Source organism: Falco cherrug, chromosome 10 (assembly GCF_023634085.1).
Source record: "Falco cherrug isolate bFalChe1 chromosome 10, bFalChe1.pri, whole genome shotgun sequence".
In the NCBI taxonomy this organism is placed as follows: Eukaryota; Metazoa; Chordata; class Aves; order Falconiformes; family Falconidae; genus Falco; species Falco cherrug.
Window position 1 is genome coordinate 29,094,597 of NC_073706.1, and position 16,021 is coordinate 29,110,617.

The window sequence follows — 16,021 nt, forward strand, 5'->3', positions numbered from 1 at the left end:
CCATGTACATGGCTTATAGTTTTTCTCAAAACAAGAGTTGCAATGTTAGGTAGTGGCACTCCTCTCATTTCCTTTACAAAGTAGCTTGTGTTTGCAACCTCATTGCAGTATTTTTCTGTAATGAATGTTGAACATTTTTTGGATTTAACTTCAATATTATAATTTTGGTTTTAACTGTTGAAAAATTTGACATTTTGTAGCTTTATAGCTGCACAAACTTCTGTGCACATGGAAGTGTGAGTCTTTCTCAAGCTCCATGCAGATTCTGTTTACTTTCCTTCTCAATTGCTCTGCACGGGGTACTGGACAATCACCTTCCAGATGGGTTTATTCTGAAACAAAAATGTCAACAGGACTGATTACGGGTGGGGGGGTGGGTGTTGTTTGGTTGTTGGGGTTTTTTAGCAGATCTCATAGAGGAGTCCAAGTGTTAAATCCATGAATATTTGTTGATACTAGTTTATTAACTTTTCCTTATAATTCCAATGATTATCTTTTATGTCAAGCTTGGGAGATGGTTCTGTGGTTACACATAGTGTGCCTGTAAAATCTGCAAATTTGTGCTTCATTTACAATTTTGTAACTTCTACTGTTGACAGTGTGTGGTTATGTGAATAACCTGATAGGGGAGGGGGAGAAGACAATGGGAGGAAGAGATGTGTAAAACTTAGAAAATGCAGCTTTTATGTTTCATGAAACTGTCAAGTGCCTGAAATGGAGAAACCTGATTTTCCTTATAACTGTGTCCTATACATATAGCACCCTCACCACAGTTGTTATGACATCAGTTTATTCAGTATTTCAAAGCTATTCTGTGTAGTCTTAGATGCTGTACCTCTGAACTTGCATCTGCCATGGAAATGCAGACTGCCTGGTACCTGCCATTCCCTGGGTTCAACCCACCTTTGGTTGAAACTGATTACCAGCTTCAAAAGTTTTTGCAGTGCAGGGGGCAAGAGGGAGGATTGAACAGACAACACGGCTACCGAATTTTTTTTCAAGGAAAAAAGACCTATATGGCTATTGGTTAGAGACACGTTTCTCAGTATATATAGTCCACTATGCTCCTTTAAGTGTTAGCTATGCATTTATTCTTTCCAAAATCTATTTTTGGTCTTGTTTTCCTTGGAATAAAAATGATGCTGTTATTCTGGTTGTTAGCCAACTATCCTTCCCCCTTCTTCCCTGCCCTCCCTTCCCTCCCAGTAGCCTTTGAACTTGTCCAACTTGTTGAATTTGGCAAGAGAGAATCTCAAAAGTATTATGTTCCTACAAGTGAAAATCAGTGGTGTGGTAAGAGAGGAGAGACCCAGCTTGGTGCTTCCAAGGGGAAAAGGCTCCGATGTGAGCTGAAATTATCACTGATTCTGTTGGAGCTGCCAGCTGGCAACCTGGCATGTGTGAAGCTTAAAACCAGGCTCAGCAAATGCTGTCTCTTGTCCCTCCCAACTTCCAGGAGACTAGGAGACAAGTGAGGCTATTATAGGGAGATAAGATGCAAAATCATTAAAATAAAATACCCAAAGAACAGGTTTTGTTAGCTCAGCTGCTTAGAAACAACTTGTTTCTTAATGTGGAGAGAGACATAGGTTATAAAACTGACTGCGCACTGGTATCTTAACTTTATTTTGGAAAACTTTTGTGAATGTTTGTGAAACAGATCACGAAAGCTACATGCTGATAACTCTCCTGTGATTTCACACTAAGTTCTAACAGTTGGTGACAATCCATATGTTCATCTTCTTTCCCAAGTAGTGCAGAGCGCTGTTAGATTGTAAAACAGACCCTCATCTATTTTGCAGATTTTTCCATCAAGGCTGCAATGCCTAGAAGGGAAAAGATCTGAAGTTTCAACAGTCACGGGGAACAGGCTCTAGACGCTACTCAGTCTGCCCTTCAGGCATGTCAGTCAGGCTCGTGGGAATGTTGTTAGTGGACAGACTCTTCCCATGGTGAATAAATGTCAGCCATCCAGGTAGAGGCAGCCATTCTAATTAGACTTCCCTTATGCAACAGATCTTTTGAAGCCCAGCCAGGGAGAATAAAGTAATATCCAGAGACAGTGGCCGTCATGCTTTCTGACCATCTCAAGAAGGAAGCTGAGGCTCCAGAATCTGTTCCCTGAAAATTTCCTTGCATCTCAGGTGGTTTCTCCACTAATGATGCCCCTTTGTGCATATACAAGGTCAATATGCAAGCTCTAAGGCTGATGAAACTCCAGGTATTCCACATCACAGACACTGCTCGCTCGCACCTGCTCCTTTAGATATTCTTTTAATCACCTGTCATAAATTTATTTTTTCTTGCAAATATACAGCAAAATACTGAAATACTGGACTTTCTTTCTGAAGATTAATCAGAGTATGCAAATATTGGTTTTATGGATCAGATCACCTTCTTGGGTTTTTCTTTTTCTATTTTTCCTCCTCTTGATTTCATGGGTTTTAAATAACATTGGGAAAACCAGGAACATTAAACAGATGCTCAGAAAACCAGAAAGAAGGTGATCTAGTTAAAGAACTCCCCCTCTGGCCTCCTTCAGCTCACTTTAGAAATTTCTAGGGGCCCTTTTTGTTGAAGTTAACTTGGATAAAAAATGGCAGAATAAGATCTCGTTTGTTCTTAAGCAAACTATGCACTTCATTTCTGTTAGCCACTGGTTAGTTATTCTGTGTTTATTTGAAAGAAGTTAACCTGTGGTAACATCCCGTTTTCCTTCTTTGCTTGATCATCTGTTTGGGAGGAGTCGTTTTGCTTAAATAAATGAAAAAAAAACCCTACCGTTTTCTGTCTAGATAACATTAAATTTCTTTTATGTTTGAAACAGGAAGCTCCTGCTTACAGTATTCCAAGCATCAGCCTGCTGAATTTGCACTGTCCTTTCTTCACCTGTGTTACAGGGCACTATGCTGACTAGGACGGTTCCAGACCTTAAATTCCTCTGATAGGTAATATTTAGCTTTCTGGTTGCATTTTAAATTTTACTTCTGTTATTTGAAACAGTTGGGCTGATTTCTCATTGAGGAGTCTTGTGCATATAAGAGTTACGTAGGTCAACTACTTGTTATTCTGAGACTTCTTTAAACATAAAAGTGACAACTATTTTAATATGTGTGTTGACCATTTGCTAGTTTTTGAAGTGTGTGCTGCTTCACAAACCAGTTTTAGTTAAATTGTTCATAAAAAATAGTATGAAAGTTATAGATAAGAAGATATGGAACACTAAGAAAACATTTGTATAACACACGTTGCTGGTTTGGCCTTCTATTGAGGCCAACAGTGGTAGCTTACTGTCTGTGAGAACATTAATCCTTTGCAGTCCAGATCAAAAAGTGAAGTTAATGAACTACAAGATGCAAGTCATTGTTGGATTGCCTAACTACTGTCTAAAAGCTAGTTTTGTCTGTAACTGTCAAACTGTTCAATGCTCCGCCTACAGGGATATTCAAAGATGGAAGTTATGTCATAAAACTCAGTGTGTAACTCTGCATTCTTGCTAACTTAAAGTGCAGTATGGTTTGGGTATGTGACAAAAGTGAGATTTAGTTTAGAAGTGCAGAAGACCAGACAGCTACTGTTAGATAACACGATGAGTTTTATTATAGTGAATTTAACAATTAAGACCTATCCTGAAACAGTATACACAATACCAGCATCTGATAAACAATGCAGGCAAAGAAGATACAATGGCCAGTTTCACTTAAGCACATTGGGGAATGATAATTTCTTCTTCACAGTGGTAAATCTTAGTTATATTAGTAAGTGTTTATTTGGAAAAGCTGAAGAATTCTGTTGCTAGTGTTTTGGATGTTCTGAGGTTCTTCAATAGGTATGTTGAAAAACAAACAAACCCCAGAAAACCTCAGCTTTCTCAAAATTTGCAGGATATAGTGAAAAATGTGCTGTTACACAGTGAAAATAATGCAAGAACCAGATCTCTTAAACAGTTCAGAACGGAACTGTTGCATCCCTTGCTTAAACACATGGTTGTAGTACTTTCTGCTGCTTTTGTGTTATGAAATGGTGATTTAAATTGGTGAAATGTCAATGTTCTCCTCAGATATGGAGGTGGAGTAATGTGCCAATGTAAAGCATATTCAGCATATTTTCAACATACAGACCTCCCTTAGGTATATTAACCCATCATAGTCAGGGTTACAACTATGTAGCTTTGTGAAAGTCAATTGAGCAAATAACTTCTGCATGCCTTTGCAGAGTAAATTGACTTAAAAAGTTAAGTGACTTACTAATGCCTGATTTTTGGCTTGGTATACTTGCAGAAATACAAATGAGGACAGAGTATGAACCTGATGAGTAAACTAAATAAAATTCCACCACTCTGCTGTAAAAATTGAAGAAGAAATGCAATTTTTAATACCAAAAGCTCCAATATTGTGTAATTGGTTACTCTGTCATTGAATTTTCATTAAGCTCTGCAGTACAGTGTTCAGTTAAGGTCTTGATTGTAATTAAAACAAGATATGTGACTGAAATTTGCTTTTTGATTCAGCTTAGTTCAAAAGCATGCTTTATATGCATTTAGAATTGAAGTGTGTTTTCTTTCATGTGTGTGATAGAAAAGTACGGTACCGTTCACTCAGGCTGGCAAATGAAGGGAAAAGTGTTGGAGTTGCCCTGTTCAGTTATCTTCTAGATTTTATTGTTTCTTCAGAAAATAATTTCTGAATTAACTGGATAATGAGAATTTCGGAAGACAATCATAGCTGGCTTTGACTTAAAATTTAAATGTTTCCTTTAATGAAAACACAAAAATGACGTGTTCAGTTAGTAACTTTTATCCTTTTCATTCTGTAAAAACATACTTTTTTCCTCCAAGAGGATTAAAACCAGAACACTAAGAGGGAACGCTTAGAAAATGAATTTGTGGGTTGCTGTTAAGCACCATGGAAATTAACATAAATATTTTTCTAACTGAGAAACATTAACAACAACAAAAAAGTTTGTGTTGGAAAAAATCCTTATATCCCTTAGAAACACGTTCAACACAATTTGACATCATCTTTCTTACACAGATCAAAGATATCATTGGTATTAATTTATCTTTAGATAGATATAAATTATTCTTTTCGCACAGATACAGACACTATATCTTGTTTGTTAAGCTAGCTTTGCAAGTGTTACTTGTTTGTAGTCAGTTATATATTATAAAGGAAGGATGTGAAAAAAGGTCAGTGGAACATACATTAAGTGTTTACAGTAACTCTAGTTCTAGCTTTCTTATTTCTTTAAATTTGTGAGGCAGAACTATTGGGAAGATGGTTTTGTAGTCACTGCAGCCTGGGATTTGGATAGAAGAGCAGACTAATGAAGAGAATTTAGATTTTAATTCTTAAGAATTCAATTTCTTGGATAATAAAATTAAGAATTAAAAGAAAGATAGAAGCTATCTCTTTTTAGCCCAGTATTCCTTCCCCTGTCCCAAGCAATTTTTTGGAAGGTAATCTGAAGCATGTGACTTCAGGAGAAGGGTATTATATAAAAAAAGGTTAATTTTAGCCTAATGAAGTTTGTCTCCCAAGGCTTCCCCTGTAGTCAGCTGAGAAGAGAGGGATTCCTCCTCCAGGATACAATTCAGAGAGCCTAATTAAATTCCTGTTGAGGGCAGGAACTTAAATTGACTTCAAAATAAACAAAACCCAAACAAACCAACCAAACAGGAAACGTAGGGAGACAAATGGCCTTAGGGTAAAGCGAGTCTCTATGAAAGGTCCCCTTTATACCTATCCTCGCGTCTCTCAGTGTGTTGAAGGCATGTGGTCTTATAATAACTCTTATTGAAGATGTACAGAATGGAATAGGTCTAAGCTCTTTTTCTTCTCTTGCTCCTTACCCCGCAGAGAACATCAAATTTGATGTCACTGGTCCTGGTAGAAGCATTTGAAAGAAATCTTAGATCAATATTTAACAACTGTATCAAGCTACATGCAAATTTGTGAATCTTTGAATTTAACAGCATTTTTCATTGACAAGTAAAAGCGAATATCTGCATTGTCCGTAAGGAAAAAAACCTCACCAAAACAAACAAGAATCACTTCCTCAGCTTATCAAGTTTTGCTTTCTTTATATCAACTCTAATAACTCTAATAAGACTAATGTAAAGCTAGTGTTCACTTCAGTATAACTGAATTAATAAAGAGATAGAAATAAACCACAAAAAGTTTCATCATGGGTACCAAAAGACAATTTCTAAGGCAAAACTGCAAACTTGAGAGCTTCAAGGGGAAGAGGGGTACTGAGATGAGAATTTAACTTTTGTAAGTTGGAAAAAAACTGTCTTTTAAAAATTTCTCTAACACTTTTTCATGTGCCAAAGCAATAAAATGTTCCAACCCCCTTTTTTTTTATTTTTTTTTTCCTTGAAGAAATCGTCATCATGGTGATAGAATGAGCAACTCACATTTTGTTCCTACTTTGTAGCAGATGTGTGTGGATATATTTGTATAGATAAAGTTCTCAATTCTGATAATTTTAAATTGGAAGAAAATATACTATTTTGAAAGTTTGATACTAAAAAGTGGCATTTGTAACATGGAAGCTTAGAACTTGGAATACATATGTGATAAAGATGATGACTAATATTTTGTAACAGTTCCTTCTGGGGCCAAAGGCAAGAGCTGGAATAAAATGTTTTAAAAAAGAAAAGGCATACCTGTAAAAGTGACTATGGAAGCAATCACACAAAGTAGACTGAAATGACATATATTTCCCTTTTAATAAATCCGTTGTTTTAACCGTGTATAAAATTTTTGTAGTTTAATTAAATGGAGTTATTCTTAAGACAATTTCTCTTCACAGCCAAAAAGAGGGAATACAGCAAAACTCTAATGGAAGCAAATTTTTAATAAATTAGTGACATAACGCTATTTTCAGATGTTAATTTGCAATTTCTGTTTTGACAGTGCATGTGCAAAAAAGTTCAACAGGCCCAGTCTTAACTCATTTGTCAGTATTATGTTCAGAGTGCTGCAGTTTTGTGGGACAGATTGTCACTGCTGAGAAATTTATACTTTGTATACCAGAAAGGTATAATTCAACCTGTGTTTGACCCACCTCAGTTGGAGACAGTGAACTGGAAGAGTGTATTCCTGTCCAAACCAATTTTGCATGAATACTTTGTTCCACATTTTTAAATCTTCCACGATAAATTTTAAAACCTCTATACCAGGATTGACAAGATTTGTTTGGTTACTTTCTCAACATAAAACTTCATTTAGTTTCATGAGCTGTTTCAGGTGTAGCTACCAGTATGCACTGTGATAGGTAGCTGAAGAAGATACTCTGCAAGATAACAAGGGCCATACTAGACAATAGAACCCAAGTATATGGTAAAAGCGTGGAAAACTATATAATTTTCTAGAAAATGTGGCGTTTCATGTAAAAATTATTAGGATGAAAAAGAGGCAGTATTGCAGCTCCTTAATAGTATGTTATCAAGAGATTATTTTTTCCCCCAAAATTTTCATAGTGGCCATGTCATGAGTAGTCAAGCAAAGCTCTTGTGATGTCAGTGCGGTAAGAATTTTGGCTTTTTTATTTTGGAAGTTATGAGTTACTTTAAGTCCTTTAATGCCCAATTATTCTGTTTGTATTAAGAGATACTCCCTTCCCCCCACCCTAAATGGCAGATGCTTGCTGCTTTCTGAGTAGCTGTGTTCTGAGTGAAGGTAATAGCAAAACAGGTATTCGGAGACCATGAATGAAGCATAACAGCTCTTCAAAAACGAGTCATTCCTTGCTTGTATCATGTTCCTTTGCTTGTCTGTGCTCCCAGGATTTGATATTAATAAGCTTTCCTTGGGTAGTCCTGTCCTGCAGCGCTTACAGCAGGAGGACAAGATGTGTTTAACCCTTAAGGTTAAAGGTGTAATATTTAACCTCGTGTTACAGAAATCCAGCACAGGGAAAATTTGGAAGATTAGAGGCAAATAAAATGTGCAGTCTGTCTCTTGCAAGCTTTTCTGTAGCGAGTGGAAGCTTTGATTGTGCTTTTCTTTACTGGAAAAGAAAGTAGGTTGCTTACAAAGTTTGGTAGATAGGAATTAAATATAGTTTGTCTGCTTTGATCTTGTGCAGGGACTGTTCGTTGTCTATGTACAGTTAGCCTATGATGTAGGATCTAGCAGTACTGCATGGAAAGTTATAATGGTATGTATTTATTTCTTTGTTGTTAAAGCAGTCTCATTGTGGAATTCCTCTTACAGATTCAGCTTACTAGGTATACAAGGGGCATATTACTTCAAGTGTGAAATCATGTGGCTGATATCTAGTATTTCTAAATTTTTTTCCCAAAAATTTGAATACTTCATCAAGAAAGGCCATGCATTGTATCCAAGACCAATTTTTTATTTATTTATTTATTTTTACATTTCCTTGCCTACTGAGACCTGATTTTTATTCTGGCTGAGATAGAAGGAAATATTAATTGGAGAAAGGGAAGAGATACTTCAAGCCTCTATCTCAGAAAGTTCAATTTATTCCTTTGCTCTCTACTGGTACACATTTTGCGGGAGAAAAACAGTGGGAGTTGCAAGAGCATCTTAAACATTCTGCCAGTTTGTACCGCTGATTTGAGAAGAAATTATTTTCATGTTTTTTTCTGACTCAGTTACATGTGAGGCATTGGGAGCAGGAGTGTAGGCAGCACTGTGCCATTGTAATGTATGTGATAGGTGCGGGGATGGCAAAGGAAGGAAATGGTAGACTAAGATAATAAGAAGGAAAGAAGGTCAAGAACGGCAATAATCCTTTGTAATCAAGGAATGTGTAAACCATGCCAGTCAGTTTGTTGATCTTTTGGGGAAAGGAGAGGAAGAAGATCCTATCCTGCTTCGCACCTGTGTCTTCTATTAAACAGTATTGCAGTCAAACAGGATTTTCTCCACACAGTTATGAAATTGGGAATGTTGTTTAGTGTACATGTGAGCAAATGTGGGTATGTATATGTAAGACTGCAAACTTTGAAAAGTGCTGGCTCACTGTCTTTTCCTCCGTGAAATCCAGTACATCTTGAATGATGACTCTTAAAGAACTGAAAGTACTTTCAGCAGCCTGCCACCCAAATAGCCTCTTAAAAACGTCTGATGTTTTTTCATATGCAAGAACATAAAATGTGGCAAAGAAGGGATATGCCAAACATTCTTCAGACTGAGATATGTTTACTTCTTCAAGGAGGCTACTTAGGAATCCTGCACAGTACCATCCTACAGCAGCACGATCTTAGTCCGGGCTGTGGTTTTAGCACGTACTATTGTTAGTCTTGTATTGACTAGAAAAACTTAAGAAAAAAAAATTGTCTTCTCCCATTGCTTGCTTCTTTCTGTTCTTCTATTCATCCCTTCCTTCAGCATTGCTACTCATAATGGGTGTAAAGGCAATTTTGCTTTGTTCACTTTCCCAAAATCAGTTTCTTTCTGAAACTGAACCTGCTTCCACCAGTGAAGATAAGAACTGCGTGTCCAGGTCATCCAAACCATTAACCTAATCCCTTTTACCTTACATCAAAAGTTTACCTTACATCAAAAGCAGGAACATTCTTTAACCCTCACTGTTTTCAGCCACGTGCAGGTTAGGGCTTTCCAGATCCAGAGACTGTAGAATGACCACTGTACCTTTCCTCTGAATGCATCTAATCCCTTTTTGAACTCACATTTATGCTACAATTCTTTTGCAACTTCCTGTGATAATAAATTCAATTAATTATATATTGTTATGAAAGAGCCTCTTTTACAATATTGCCTAATTGCTTTGGGCATCCTCATCATTGTGTACTGTGAGGAATTGTGAGCAAATATTTAATAGGCCACCCTCTCCGGTCTGTTCAGGGTTTTAAACATTTCTAACTTGTTTCTATCCAGCAGTGTCCCTTTCTCCAGTTGAAGTGTTCTAGTCTTTTTTGCATGAAAACCATTTGCAATTTCTGACCATTCTTTCTTGTTTGTACCCTTTGTATTTATATTGGGTTTTTTTTCTTTGAGATTTGCCTAGAACTGTTTTGAAGATTTGGGGTATAATGTGCTCATAACTGATGTTGATCTCGGTTCTTTCCTACTAATTCTTAACATTTTTGCCTTTTTGGCTGCTGCTGAATGCTATTTTCAGAGAACTATCCAAAGTGACTCAGATCTTTTTCCTGGCTGGTAAGACATAATAATGGGCTCTGATTTAGCTAAGTATATTTTATGTATATTTTTCCTCATATGCATTGATTTGCATTTTTCAGCAGCATATCCATTTCACCTGCCATTTTATCATCCAGATGCCTGGTATCCCATAAACTGCCTTGGCTCGCTTTAGATCTGGTTATTCCATCTCATCTCTTATCAGCTGTACACACCCTCTTTTCCAGATTCTTCATGACTATGTTGAACATCACAGTCCCTGTGGGAGTGTAATCTCTGCAGCAGAAAGGCAGACCTGTAACTCCTACCCTTTTATTTTCTTCCTTGAAGTACAAGAGCTCTTTCCCTCTTGTCCTGGGAGAGCTGTTTCCTTAAGACGTTTGGTAGAGAACTTTGTCAAAACCTCTCTTTGAAAATACACATTGCTTTAATTAAAATTCTGGTTAACTTCTGTAAAGCAATGTAATGAAATAGCTATGTTTGAAATGCTGTACAACCCTGTGTTAATTTATCATTCTCTTATCTGTGTCTAGTAATGAAATATTACATTGATTTCTTATGTAGGACAGTTATTATCTTGGGAACTAGGATGAAAGCCTTAAGTGATAATGAAATTATAAAGCAATCAGTCCTCAAACAAGAGATTTGTTTTGTTTTGGCAGAATAGCAAAGCACTTCAAGGTCAACATCAATATTTTGAAGGAGGTGTTTGGAAAGAATGTGCATAATTCAATGCTTATACTGTTTGCCTTTATCTCAGCCTCTTTGTGAGGTTTATTATTGGCCCTCCACTACCTCAAGTCGTTAATGTGCAGCTTTTTGTCTTAGCATTTGCCAGAATGTTGTTCAGAGGCATTCTAAAACCCCAAAACTTTGATTAATAATAAAACTTCTGACGCATTGGTATTTCAGTGTTTCTTCTATTTTAGATCAATCTTATCTGTGTAGTTCTATGGTATTACTAAAATTACAATGACTTGCTTTATCTTCTTTAAAGATATATTTTACCTGGGTTTGTGTGTTGGTTTTTTTTTCATAATGTATTAGAATCATTGAATTTTATTCATTCCATAACTTTCCACAACTGTTCTAAATTTAAAATAAAGGAGCCACGTTCCATTACTTTAATATAACTTTTAGTGTACTCAGTATAAGGAAAGAATAAAAAAATGCTAAGACAATAAATCTCAATTTATACATACTTAGTGTATACAAAATGTAATTAGGCAAATACAGAATAGTGTTTTGTCTGATTTATATAAAAAATTATAAAATGAGCATAGTTAGATACATATCACAATTGCTTAAGACAGTAATGACAATATATTATTGACATTATATATGTAATATATATGACAATAATATCAGCTATGCTAGAATTCAATGTTAAAGCACTATGAAACAGGGCTAAGAAAGACGAGTTCTAGTAGATTTGGCTCAATATCAAGGTTTGAATGCTGCTTGCCCCCTACGTTGTCACCTTGCTCCTCTGTCAGAAGTTATCAAACTTTGAGCAGCTACAGTGGAACAGGGCATGTTATACAACCTCAGTCACTAGCAGCTTGAGCTAAACTCCTGGTTGTAAACTGAGATGACTGAAAGGCAAGTATGTGCCTTAATCACTTGTTGATACTGTAGAAATGGTGTGCTTTGAAAGAGATAGAGAGAACAACTGGAGTGGGTTCTTGTCTCTCTATTGCAAATTTTGACATATGATATGTCGTGTTTCTCTTTTAAAGTCTCTTCTATGAGTAACTGTGCTCTTTTTGCCCCCTCCTCACTGTCTTCATTTTCAATTTGGGTTTTGAGGCCAAAGTCGTAAACCCTAGTATACAAAAAGAAACCCCAAAGACTATAATTCTCGCTCCCTGCAGAAGTAATTCTCTGGTTTAAGCTCACCTCTTTTCTAGGCCTCCCTATGTGCAACACTGATAAAACCATAATAAACGAGTATGGGTTTTTTTAGATGTTGATGAGATGAGATTGTGCAGAAAGCTGGTACACTGGTTTTTGGACCAACTCCTGGATATAATCAGTGATGGAATGGTGTTGGCGAAATAATTTTATCAGGAAAAGATTTTGACAAATTGGACATGAGGAACGTTTTGCTACATTTGGCTTGTGCTATTTCCAGAAGAGCAGAGTTGTTTGCCTCAAAGCTTTGTTCTGAGCTCTCTAATTACCCAGAAAAATGTGGCTTTTTGGTACAGTGCATGCCAGTCAATCCATAGAAATTGGACAGCAAGTAAGTACACGCAGCTGCTTGCTTGTACCACTCACCCCCTCCACAGTGGGATGGGGAGAAGAATCAGAGAAAAAGCAAAACCTGTGGGCTGAGATAAGAACAGTTTAATAATTGAAATAATGATAATAATAGTAACAACAATAATAATAATAGTAACGAAGAGGAGAGGGAGAGAGAGGAATAAAACCCAAGGGAAAAACCTCCAACTCCTGCACAGTACAGTTGCTTACCACCTGCTGATTTATGCCCAGCTAGTCACTGAGCAGTGATCGGTGGCCTCTGGACAACTTCCCCCAGTTTATACCCTAAATATGATGTGTGGAAAATCCCTCTGGCTGGTTTAGGTCAGCTGTCCTGGCTCTGCTCCCTCCCAGCTTCTTGTGCACCTGCTCACTGGCAGAGCATGAGAAACTGATAAGTCCTTGACTTAGGATAAGCACTACTTAGCAACAACTAAAACAGCAGGGTGTTATCAACATTATTTTCATACTAAATCCAAAACACAGCACTGTACCAGCTACTAAGAAGAAAATTAATTGTATCCCAGCCAAAACCAAGACACTTGTTCTTGTGTATATGTATAAAAAATAAAGCTTTGATCTTTATTGTAACTTTCCTAGTTCTGGGGTTTGGAGATCAATCATTGAAAACTGCAAAAATAAGTTTAGCAAACAGTCTGTTCTTAAAGGTAGAGTTTTGTATTTGATAGCTTTCTAAAGAAAATGAAAAGTTACTGGTTTTCTTACCATGCTTTCTAGTAGATGCAAGCCAATGAGGATAGTTTCCAAATTAGAGTGAAAATTTTAAAGCTCCTGAACCTAGAACTCTAGCCAGTAACCAAAATGGGCCTCATTTTTTTCCATATGAATAGCTGTAAATCCTGCTGAGAAGGAATTAAAATTAAGAGGATATATATTTCATTCACTTAAATATGGTTTTAGGAGCTTAGCTTTGATGTTGCACATTTGAAAATGCTGACTTCAGTGTAGTCAATGTTCAGTATACATCTGTGTTTCTTCAAAGTGAGGACTTCTTTGCATCCGCAGTGTTAATATCCTGAAGGTCAAGTAGCATAGAATCATTGGCGGGAGCTATTGGAGTGGATGGTCTAAAAGAGCTCTTTACCTGCAAAATGAAATGTTGAATTGTCGGATTTTTGCATTACCATGTTTTGCCAGTCCTGGGATTCTATAGGTAGTGAGTTTGATAGATATAGTGGAGGGTTTTTTTTATTTTTTTTTGTACTACCAATAATCTCTGGTCCCTCATTTTGGATTCCGATGAAGCCAAAGGGCAGAGCTTTGAGAACACAGGAAATAAGAATTAGATTTGCTTTTCTCACAGACAACTGTTTGCTTTCATTTTCTGACCATCTTTTCTGCAAGTCGGCAAACCTCTTCTTTCTGAAGTGATAAGGCAGTATGCTTTCTCCCCTTTACCCCCATTAAAATAAAGAGCTCAGGTTTATTTTTCCTGAAGCTACGTCATCTGCATGTCAAATAAGGATAAAACGAGAGCAAATTATTTCTTCTCTGATTTTGGCTGTGGGTGCTAGACTGCAGACGCTGGGAAGTCTACTTCTGGTAGACTTTGTTTCTTGCCACATGTAGGTGAGTGTTGCATCTAAGAGCAGGAGACAATCATGACACTTAACTCAAGTTGAGATCCAGCTGGAGGTTGCTTGAGAGAGGCTTGCAAGTACTACCTGAGATTGTTGTCCTCCTGGGATACTGAATTTTTTGAAACTAGGGACAGTAGGCAGAACCTTACTTTTAAGTAATCAGTTGCAGTATCATTGTAGGTAAGTAATTAATTGTAATGGTAATGTGATGTACCACTCCATTAAAAGTTCCAGTCAGAACTCAGCTGCCCTCAATCTTTTTATTCCAAGGACTTGTTTACATTGGGAGTTTGGAACATGCACTGATTCAGACTGGAAACCTGAGCAAAGTATGAAAATCCATAATGTAGGCTGCTTGCGAAATGGTTCATGTCACAAAGCTTACCAAATATGACTGAGGTTTAGATCAGTGCTGTGGCTGCATTATGAGATACCTTTCTAAAGAATGCAAATTACCATTTTATTGTGTAAGATAGAACAGCTGTGTCACGAGCATGCCTTTCTGCATGACACGTTGAGTTTGGAATATTTGTTTTACCTCAGTCTTAATTACTACATTGTCCTGTCTGATAGAATATCTATGCAGCCCTCAAATTGTTAAATCAAATACTCTTTGTTGATTTCAACTTGAAATTTATGACTGTCTCAATTAGCACAGTTAGCAGAAGAGGAAGCACAACTCTGAGAAATCTATTGCTGTCTCAGCTACTATATGTACCTCACTGAAGAGTCATCCAATCCATTGCTAACTTGGCCTGTAAAATGCACATGGAATTTCTTTGCTAAATTCAGCAGTAACAGGATGGTCTTTCTGTCTCTAGATACGGTGGGTCTTTGTTTTCAGATCCTAGTACAAAAAAAAGTTTCCTCCAAACTACTGAGAAGCTGACTTCATATAGTGCATTAAGTTGAACTGTCTAGTAAATACACTCTCTCTTCCCATCACACCTTTTAAAAATTAAATTACAAACAAATCGGTTAGGGAGTGCTTTCTGTAAGAACTTCATAATGTGAAAATAATACTGTGTGACTACATCTGAAAGGTACTCTTCAGCATATTTTTAATACGGTCCCAGAAGCATACTTTCAATAGCAAGGAATAGCGCAGCCCACAGAAAACAGCAGATGATTCAGCAATACGGGCAAAAGATCTCCTGCAAAGTATGTTTGCAAAATTTTGCATTTCTTTAATAGATCTTTTGAGCAAGCACAGGGCTTTTGGCCCTGATTCTGCATTGACATCACAGCTGAATGAGACTGAGAACTTTCCCCTCTTTGGATCTTTGGCTAATACTGAAATGAAGGTAATCCTTTGTATTATTAATCTATTATTATTATTACCTGTTTCTGGAGTTAGATATTTTTAAGGGAAATTCTTGTAGCTGCTAGCTTTCAAATTGTTTCTGTTTCCAGCAAAAGAACCTAAAGGATGGCATTACAAAACTTTACTGCTTGTTCCCCTTTCTGTGTTATATGCTAGCAGGAGGGAAGAGGTTATATGTTATTTTTTGCTTCTTCACAGAGAGCTAGGCCCACAGAATCAATGTGTAATCTAGGGATGAAATTGGACTGTTTCTAGCAAAAGCAACGATTCTTTTAATCTAATACACAGCATCCTTGTACCCAAGTTGGGACATTGTGGTCTAGGTAAGTGAACTACCAGATCAGTGGAAAAAGCAGCTGAATAATTAGTGTGAAATAATGTAGTTAGTTCATACAAATGGCATTGCATGTCACCTGGCACTACACGTGAAAGTTCCTTGGGGGTCTATCCATTTATTAGATGTGAAGAATGAGTAGGAATACATTCTCATCAGATACGGCTTACCACATCTGGCTTTGGGGCCCCAGAATGTTGATAAACTTGAATAAATCCAGGGAGAGTCACTACAATAGTCAGGAGGCACACAGCCCATGAGGCTGATGGAACGGATTGGTACTGCTTAGTCTGGAGAAGAAATTAGTTGCAGTCTTGCAATACTTAAGATGTTACTAAAAAGATGGACTTGGGCACTT

At 37.0% G+C, this 16,021-nt stretch overlaps 1 protein-coding gene across 9 annotated transcripts in view; it reads left to right on the forward strand.

Annotated features, from left to right (window-relative positions):
- Nucleotides 1-16,021, forward strand: part of IRAG1 (inositol 1,4,5-triphosphate receptor associated 1) — a 79,687-nt gene that overhangs the window by 13,205 nt on the left and 50,461 nt on the right. For all 9 annotated transcript variants that reach the window (XM_055722724.1, XM_055722727.1, XM_055722728.1 and 6 more), the window contains one exon: nucleotides 2,828-2,948. The gene's annotated coding sequence lies outside the window, so the exon portion shown is untranslated. The remainder of the gene's footprint in view (nucleotides 1-2,827; nucleotides 2,949-16,021) is intronic.